This window comes from Zingiber officinale, chromosome 11B, assembly GCF_018446385.1.
Source record: "Zingiber officinale cultivar Zhangliang chromosome 11B, Zo_v1.1, whole genome shotgun sequence".
Classification (NCBI taxonomy): domain Eukaryota; kingdom Viridiplantae; phylum Streptophyta; class Magnoliopsida; order Zingiberales; family Zingiberaceae; genus Zingiber; species Zingiber officinale.
In genome coordinates this window covers 40,331,209-40,341,016 of record NC_056007.1, presented here as the reverse complement: position 1 = coordinate 40,341,016, position 9,808 = coordinate 40,331,209, and positions in this window count along the sequence as shown.

The following is a 9,808-nucleotide window of genomic DNA, read 5'->3' as shown; positions in this document are numbered from 1 at the left end:
TACTACTTAGAGTACTACTTAGAGCAAGGAAGAAAGCTACTAGTTGAGAAATAAGTAAGATAAGGAGATACAACAAATCCATATATTCAATAGAATGTTCAATCAACAAACACTTCGTGAAGAAATAGATTCAAAGGTAGCCTTGTCACTTCCTCATATATAGTTAAACTAGGTACACCTCACTCCTCATATATAGTTAAACTAGGTACAAAAGAGGGGCCCAAACCCCGAACCTCAACAGCAAAGCTGATTGAACAGAGAACTATTCTATTAATACAGAGGAAGAAAGAAGGTAATACAAAGGAAAAAAGGTTACAGAGGTGAAAATGTATACTTTAGCTAAGCAAAGGGGCCACAACCCAACTCGAAATCCCAAGCTTCATGCCCGTAAATATATCTTAGTCTCGTTTCTTCGACTACCACGTAAATCTATCTTAGCCTAAATACATCTTATACTACTCCTGTGATTTTCTTGCTCCTACTCTATCGATTTATATATTCCTCGCATTTGGCTCTATTTCCGTACTCGAGTCTCCGTGCATCTCTTTTTCTGTCCTTTGGCAAAGCAAACGAATCCCCATAAAGGAAGGACCCCATAAAGCAAGGACATATTGAGAATTAACAAGTCAACTCAAAGAAGGGTACTCAAGGAAAGTCAATTCACTATCAACATCGACGAACGAAGCCCATGAAAAGAATCCCAGATCAAAATCGACCAACGAAAGCCTATGAAAAGAACCCCAGATCAAAGGTAAATACGAAGAGAACCCCAGATTAAAGGTAAATACCTCTATGAAAGGGTCACCCTCACTTCCCAGATTAAGAGGGTACTCCACCCCAGATCAATATAAATACTCCAATGAACTGAAACCCGAAGAAGCGGAATTAAGCTCTATAATAGAATAATAGAAGGTGGTAGTACATAAACCCTAAACCCCAATCCCGCCCCAATCCCCATCAGCAGTATTTTATGGCTGAGCGTAATTCACGTGTTATCCTCGAATCTATAACCCTTTAGGATATACTATATACTGGCATCCCCAAGACCATCAATCCTAGAGGAGAAAACTAACCCGTTCGGGTATACCAACTACAGGTATAAGCAAATAATGTAATCCCAAATCCAGGACTAAACCCCAACCGAAACCCGGGCACCAACAAAAGGCGAAAGCCCAACCCCGAGGAGGGTGTCTGACTCCCCAGAACCCTTACCCCCGACCCCTAATAGCCAAGCTGCTTCGAGCAGATACCGGGCACATAAACCTACAATTCATAAAATTCATAGGAGCCCAGCCGGTCATGCTAAACCCTCAAGTCCCAACCCCAACCCTAAAGGCCGAAGCACCATGCCATCATTCAACTCTTGAGCATTGCCCATTGTATCTGCTACTGAATTTGAAATAATGATTGACTCTTTCTTTTCTGTGATTGACTCTTTTGATTCTGCAGTTGAGTTGAATCTTTCTTTTGTCTCCACGTGCCATTGACCTGTAGACTTACGTTCCGAAGTACCCCAATCGGCAGTAATTCGCTGATCACGATACCTGTCATTTTGCTCTATTTCCGTGCCCCATGCCATCATTCAATTCCATACCTTCGCCCCTTCCCTTACGTTCAGCTCTTCGCCCCTCCCCTTATTAGTCGAGCTCTTTCACCCAGTTCATGGATTTCCTTCTTTTAATTAATTGTAGAGTAGACAAGACTGAATTAGATAATTGTAGAGTAGACAAGACTGAATTAGATGGGTATGACTTTACTATTAGATTCAAAACCACTTTAGATCTCCGGATATGCACCCTCCTTCTAGTCGGCTCTCTCCCGCTCCGGGGGGTCTCACGCTGAATTGGATTAGCCCCTTGCAAAAAAACAGAGGGAAGTGAGTGATAGGGTATCGAAGATAACTCTTTAAAATAGTCAGGGGTGGATCCATTCACGCAATACTGTAATCTGCTGAGGCACGAGTGAGAACTCAGTCTCGACTGTAAAGAGTATCTGGTGTACCTGACGACTGTAGCTAGAGGGACGTGCTCGACTGATAAAGAGAGGGACGAGCGATAGCTAAGGGGGCATGAGGGTAGACGTCTCGACTGATAAGGATAGGTTCAAAAATTTATAGCTAAAAAAGCTATTCTCTTATAATCTAGTTTTGCAGGGATTGACCAAAAACTACGAGCATAGCTAAGTGCAAAAGAATATGAATCAAACTTAGTAGCGACCGGATCGGACTCTCTGTCGGGCTCTTAACTCGATTGAGCCCGGCTTCCTCCTTGTGCTTTCATCCTACTCTTTTAATTAACTTATGGTTCTCTCCCTCTCCCGTTGGTCGAGCCTATCCAGTGGGTACCCTCGAATTTGAGTCTCGCCCAGCCGTGAATAGCCCACCCATAGTCTACAATGGTTTCCCATTGACTCTTTCCAAAAACTCTTTCCTCGGATTTGAGTCTCACTTTTTTCTCTTCCCTTAACTCATTCATGGATTAGGATTTGCTTCAGTGAATGAATTGACTACTATACTAATATATTATAATGAAGTCAGTCTCATATTCAAAACTCCGAAAGATCTAATTCAATTTAGAAAGAATCTTCCTTCTCTCAGCTACAGTAGTGCATTATAAAGAACTTTTGATCTACCCCTCATTAGATTTCTTCCTAACTATAAAGCGAGCGCGAACAAGAGCTAACTACGTATGCGCAGGCAGAAGCAAATGGAAGACTTGATCTTTCTGTAACACTTTTTGACCTTTCGGGAATCGGAATCCTTTATCTTTAGCTCCGCACCACCCCTGTCTGAGCCAATTAGTCCATCTAAAGTTCATTACTTAACGGGTCCGAGTGAGAAGGCCAAAGCCATATAATTGCGGGAAAGAAGCATGAAGTTCATGGAAAGAGTCCCGACCGAGCGCGTCATTATCATTCGCGGATTTCATTCCCATAGCTTTTTGAGCCTATTCCTTATCAGTCATACCCTATGCTTTTAGAGTGGAATCCGGTGCCGTTCGCTCCGCTCCAATTCAAATATCGGATGCCTGGCTCGTACGGGATTTCTTTATATTAAGAAGTGGGTGCCCAGTAGAGGACAGGAGAGGCTCCGCACCTCGCACCTTAAGAATCAAAGAAAGAGTCTAAATATAGTCTATATTTACGACTCAAGATTGCTGACGTTTTTTAGAGGGAGCCATGAACGCTGTAATCTGCTGAGAGAGAGGAGCGATTCCCCCACGGAGCGGTGTGATAACGACGCGCAAGCGAGATTCAAGTACAAACATAAGTCAGAAATGACATCTTTGACTATTCGAATGGGGTTGCCCAATAGATGCTTAGAATCCGAGAAGGGGTAGTGTACTCTTATCCGCTAAGAATGGGATTGACGGCCTTGGCAAATATGGGAAATTAGAGTCAATCCTAGAAAGACCTTCCTCTCCCCCCGATCCGGTAGCCGCAGGGGCGCTCCCCGGTACAATAGAAAGTCTTTCTCCACACAGATTTCACTCAAACAACTCTTCATCTCTTCCTCGAAAGACACGTTCTCGATTTCGAGACTCATCAATGGGAAAGCCACTCAACTCTCATGAATGTAACGAGAATAAGAAAGACCAGGGTATGTGGTTAGAAAAGTGCCGGTCGAAAGAGGCTAAGATTTTCATAAGACCTTAGTGGGAAGCCCGTGGTATCCCAGCCCAGTAGACCTTCCCAAAAATATGAATTGCTAAAAAGGATGAAAATGATTATAATGAGTACCTATCCCTCACCAAGGATTCCTGCTTTCGCAAAAGGCTGGTACGTCGTATTTAAAGAGTAAATCAGATCCAATTTGAGAAGTTCTTACCCGGCCCTCTCCAACTAATCGGCTATAGAACACCCGGTGATCCATTCGAAACCCGCTCCAGAAAGACGAAGCAAAATGCAAACTGAGCGCCAGCGCTATCAAGATAAGAGTGTCCCCTTGCTCGGGGCGAACTGCCAAAGAATCATCGGGTAAGTGGGGCAGACAAATGAGAAAAACCCTCTTCTCTTCGGGCTGGTCCTTTTGATAAAAGTCAAGCCTTAGCGGGGACAATGAATAGGAACCTTCTAGCTTCTTTCATTTCCCAAACCCTTTCTTACTTATCTTCTAGATACCCTTAAGCAAGACCCGATTTCCAATCGGGGCCACCACAAAAGTCAGAACTGGTTTCTCCAGATTCATCTTTCCTGCCCTGTGACAAACAAGGCAGTACAGTCCCAAGAGTCCATCCGTCTCCTAGATCCCAACAACGCCATAAGAAGCCATACTTTATTGAATTTTCTTCCTTAGTCTTTCTCTTCCATGTGTGCGAGACCATAGGAGGATTAAAGAGCTCTTCAAGACTAGGATCAGGCGCAAGCGCTGTTAAGCAGTACCATTGAAGCCATCTCAACCACTCTTTCATCCATTCGTGGTGAAGAGTACGCTCCAATAAGTATTCCTCGCCTACATACCATAAGTACTCCTTCGGTATTAAGACTAATTGCTTAGGCTTATACTTTAGTCGCACCCTATCGATCATGATCCCCTTCAAATAAGGATTAAGAGGGTTTCCCCTACCCAACCACAAATCCAAAGGTAACCGATAGTCAGAAAGGGACCTATCCGATACTACTCGCAACCGCTTCCAGCGTCTCGAAAGACGACTAGAGAGTATACGACCTCGGACTCGATAACCTGCACCAGCTAACCTACTCAGACACGATCTCGAAAGATTGTACTTTTCCGCGAGCTGACACAGTCCTATAAGTGACCCAGATGCTAGAATTGCTTTCGCTGAGACTGGTGTAAGATTAATACTCACCTTCTCAATCCAGAATTGCTTTGCAAACTCAAGAGCGCCCGTTTTAGAGTCAATTGACTTAGACTCAGATATCGACACATCAAGAATATCTAGCAGAGCTTGATACTTTTCGGCCACAGCCCTGTCGGCGATTACTATGTCGTCGCCGAGAAGGGCATACTTTCGAAAAGGTGCCTTTCTCCTTGGATAAAGAAACCACGCAGCCAGCCACACCATATAATGGTGTGATAGGCTGAAGAGGGCCCAAGAGCCGTAATATCCAAGGGGTTGCCCTGTGGCGAAGTGAACATATCTCGCTTTCTTAACAAGAGGGCGATGAATACGAAACACATTACACCAAAAGGACCCATTAACAACGCACAACGCCGTTGCTCGTCCAAATAAGCGAGTCAATATCGCCGTGAGGACTACAACCGGCCATCTATCTGTCGCAGATGAGAAAGATAAGGATAAAACATCCGATGGTTTAAACCTGCTAAGACGATGGATTGGACGTTCTTGATTGAACGTTACATCAGTGGGAATGCGAGATAAGACCCGCATTGCCCAGTCGTGCACAGGATGTAAGAGGCGCTGCCGCACATAGTTTCCTATAGCAAACAGACGACGCTTACCAGCTCCTGAAAGGGTGCATGCCAAGCGACCGGGAAGAGGGTTTAGGAGACCCATATGTTTAAAGATCCCCTGCAAGATAGGTTCTACCATAATCTGCTAATAATATAAACTATCCCAACATACACGAGTATTATAACTGGGTATAAAACCCTCTTTGACCACAACATACCCGGATGCCAAGCTACACGTTTATGATTAAGTAACCTTGCTCCTAGAGCAAACGCCGCCAACTCATACTTCAAAGAAGAAAATATGTTTGGAACGGGTTTCGGTACTTTCCAGTACCTACGGTCATCATTTGGTGTAGACTTCCATGTCGGTTTCCAAGATATTCCCTTAGACAGAGGAATCTAAGAAATCCAGGGCATATACATGCGCTGAAGGTGTAAGAATTGATCTTTTATAATACCTAACAGCCATTGTATATGAGGCATATTTAGCTGAGGTTGTACTATACTCTCGTTGCCTTGCTTACACGCTTGGCAAGAGGAATGATCCTACAGATACTAAACCACGATCAAGATACCTTGACCAATCTATGACCTCTATCACCACGTTTCATAATAATGAAGCGATGATGTTTCGGTATAATAGTTGGAATCCCTGCTCGACTAAGACTCACGTTAACAGCAGATTTGCCTACAATCACTGGTGACCCAGCATAGTACTGTTGCAAATGCACAGCACACTGCTTAAGGTACAGTGATGTAAATAACAAACCTGACTTACGGAATTCAAAACGTAGAAAGACCTTCGCGCAATAACTAGAGAACAAAGAGCTCCTTCTAATGTTAACTAACCAGTAGCAGATAAGAAGATCCTGATCAGGAATCCCCTTAGCCGCCCCGTGTGTTCAAACACACGGCGCCAAGAAACCTGAGGGAGACTTTCTGTAAAGTTACTAAATAAAGTAGCCATGATCAACTTAGTCTGTTTAAAGAAAGAGATTGTTTTGAGTCACTAAGTTTACACAGCCATTCATACAACTTACATAGTTGTCTAACCTCCTGAATCCACTCTCCTTGATGCGTTGGAACTTGTCAACGCAAGGGAAGGCGTCTAGGAACACTAGATCAACAAACCCAATCTGCCGCAGTTAGGGTCCATTTTAGAGTTGTACTGGTTTTATAGCGGTTTTACCCGTCAACCTGCCAAAAGACTGTTACCGATTATAAGTTCAGTTTGGGTTGTGGCTCTTGTCATTTAAACAGTGATTTTATTGTCTTAGTTTTGTATTATTCTTCCTCCCAGTGAGCCTCACCTGTAGAGAACAACAAACTTTGAACAGTAATTTTGACCAGTAGTGTTGAACAGTAATTGTGAACAGTAATTAGAACAGTAATTTTGAACTGTAATGTTGAACAATAATTGTGAACAGTAAATTTAAATAGTACTTCTAAAAGCCTTATTATAATGTAGACAGTTCATTTAAACAGTGATTTTATTGTCTTAGTTTTGTATTATTCTTCCTCCCAGTGAGCCTCACCTGTAGAGAACAACAAACTTGCAATCCCCACTTATCTATTGGTATTTTGGGATTTTTCCGTTAACCTTAGATAGTTAGCACAGGTTTTACGCAAGAATTCTCATACAGTTACTGTTCTTCTATGGGTACTTAGATAAGGACTAAGGAAGGAAAAAGAACATAAACAGAGAATATAAACCACTGATTTTTTTTTATTTCCAAACTAGTACAGAAAGACTTCTACTGATAAGCATATATAAACAAACAGTTTATACAGGACGCTTAATTGTTTACAGATAGAGACTGCTTACAGACTTGGGAGAAAAATAAACACATATACTTACAGAAATAAAAGCTAGAGGTTGCAGCACACTTGAAAACTTACTTTTAGAGAGAGAGGGTCGCAGTCTAAAGAGTCAGGGTTAGTGAGGGCTTTTTATAGGAGAGGGAGAGAAGAGAGAGGGGGTCGGTTCCTTCGGGGAGAAGGAACCTTTCATCCGCGCTTTCAGGGAGAGGTTGAGGGGACCCGTCCATGAGAACAGAGAGAGAGAGCAGCTGGAAAGTGAGAGTCTGACCAGTCCACCCAGAGTGGTGGCTGCCAAAGTAATGGAAGAAGCTGTAAAGTGGAGAGTAGCAGATTGAAAAGAGTGGGTGGACAGTGGAGAAGGATAATAGAGGAGTTGTAAAGTGAGGGTAGTGGGCTGAAAAAGAGTGGTTTGTCAGTGGAGAAGGACAATAGGGTAGGTTAGGTCCCTATGGTTCCATCATATTGGTGAGATTATGCTCGCTGACAAAATCCAATGAAGGAGTAGAATTTGTGCCCTGGGCTTCTTGAAATTGGGCTTCTTGGAGATGGGCTGGAGGTCTAGATTAGGTCGCCTGACTTGTTATGGAAGTATCTACATGTTGCTCTTGGGCTGCATATTGTTGTGATCTGGCTAATGAGGCTCTGTAAGCTCTAGAGGTCATAGCAGAACTTGCCAACCTTTTAGTGGCCCATCGGTCAGCCTTCTTTTGGTAATGTTGTAGTAGAGTTGAATGTTGTGTTGTAAAAGAAAATGGAAGGAATCGGGTGCCCATATCTCTTGGGCAGTAGATCTTTTTTGTATATGTTTCTCCTGCTAGAAGATACTCATTTGGGTCTTCTAATTTATCCCATGACCACTTAGCCCCTTGAACCGAAGTTCTCTAATGTTTCAATTGATCTGGTAATTGTGAGAAAGCTTCCCAATCGATGTCAAAATCAGAAGTATAATCATCAAATTCTGGTTGCCGACCATTGAGGTCATCAATATCTATTTTGATAAGGTGTCTAGCAGGCTCAATTTTTAGACCTACCAATTATGGAGGTGAACTTTCAAAAGTGCAGATAACAAATGTTTCTTCCTCTTCTAGGGTAATAGCTATGATTTATCCAAGTTTCTTTGGAAAGTCCTGGAGAGAGTCAGGGTTATGTACACATAGTTTGTAGAGCAAACCATAGTCCATTAAAAGGAATGGAGTAATGACTCTTCCTTTAATTATTGGTGGTCCATATGTGTCCATGTTTATATATACCTTGGAAAGCATATAGGAGATGACATTGACATCCATATTTTTCTGAAGTTTCACAGACTTTGGTTCTTATCTGCAACTCTGCAATCTGCTTCGCTGCTCGAGCTCATCTTCCTTCTCACCCTTCAGACTACAACCTGCAAACAGAGGCAAAGTGCTAGAAGTCTGGAACTGAGATGGGGGTGCGAACTGGGGCAAGAGCTGTAGTCGTTGACTGCTCCTTCGTTCCCCTATACTTGATTGTTAGCACCATGATTCATAAGAATGGCTCATTCCAATATAGAATTTATTGTTTAAACTTTTTATTAGAATGAATTTAGTAATTAAATAATAATAATAATAATAATAATAATAATAATAATTAGTTGATGACATGTAAAAAAAATAACTTTAATAAAATAGCCTTTCCTCTTTTTGTGCATCGTCTCTATTGTTACCACTAAACCATTTTCTTCATTATTACTTTTCACCTCTCCTGCATCTGTCATATCTGTAGCTGCAGCCATAATATATCATTGGAAAAGACATTGCCGTCATCGCCGTGAGTTGTCATTGAAAAAGATACTATCATGATATTTGATTAGACAATCCCACACCTGACCATCAACGCCTCCTTTATTCTGGGAGCAAGGAGATACTTTCGCACACCCATATGTGGAATTTCCAAAAGTAAGGGAGTGATTCTGCATACCGCATACCTACTCACTTCTGCCAACTACTTCTTCCAAAATCAAATATAATATATAGTTAATTTTTTATTTTTTAAATAGTTTTACCCTTGCTAAAATGAATTATTATCATAAACATGATACCAAACTAACAGAAAAAATTAATTAATATTTAGGAAAAACAATATAATTCATATGGAAGCTAAATGATTAAATTTTCGTATTGCGTATATCTTTTTTAATTTGCAATTAATGTCTTTCACGTACGGGAGTCGAATTATTTCCTTAAGTAAGACGAGCGTTTTGTTAAATAGAAATCTAATTAAACTATCGAAAACTAAATTAATCTAACTTTTTAAACTAATAATCAAATTTTATAATCAAACAAAATGAAATCAATTAATTTGATTGGTGTTATTAAATTAATTATTTTTGTAAAAATATATTTTTAAATAAAAACTTATTTTTTTAATAAAAATTTAAAAATCTTAATATGTTTTTTTATTATTTAGTTTTTTTTTATCAATTTAATTGATTTTAAAAATCTATAATTGCAATCAATTTAATCAAAATAATTGATTTTTTTTAAATATCTAAATTTTTAAATAAATCGAACTAAAATTTTAAATTAGTCTATCCATTGTTTCGGTTCAACAGAAGCTTAAGAAAAATTATTTAAGATAAAAATGTTTTTTATT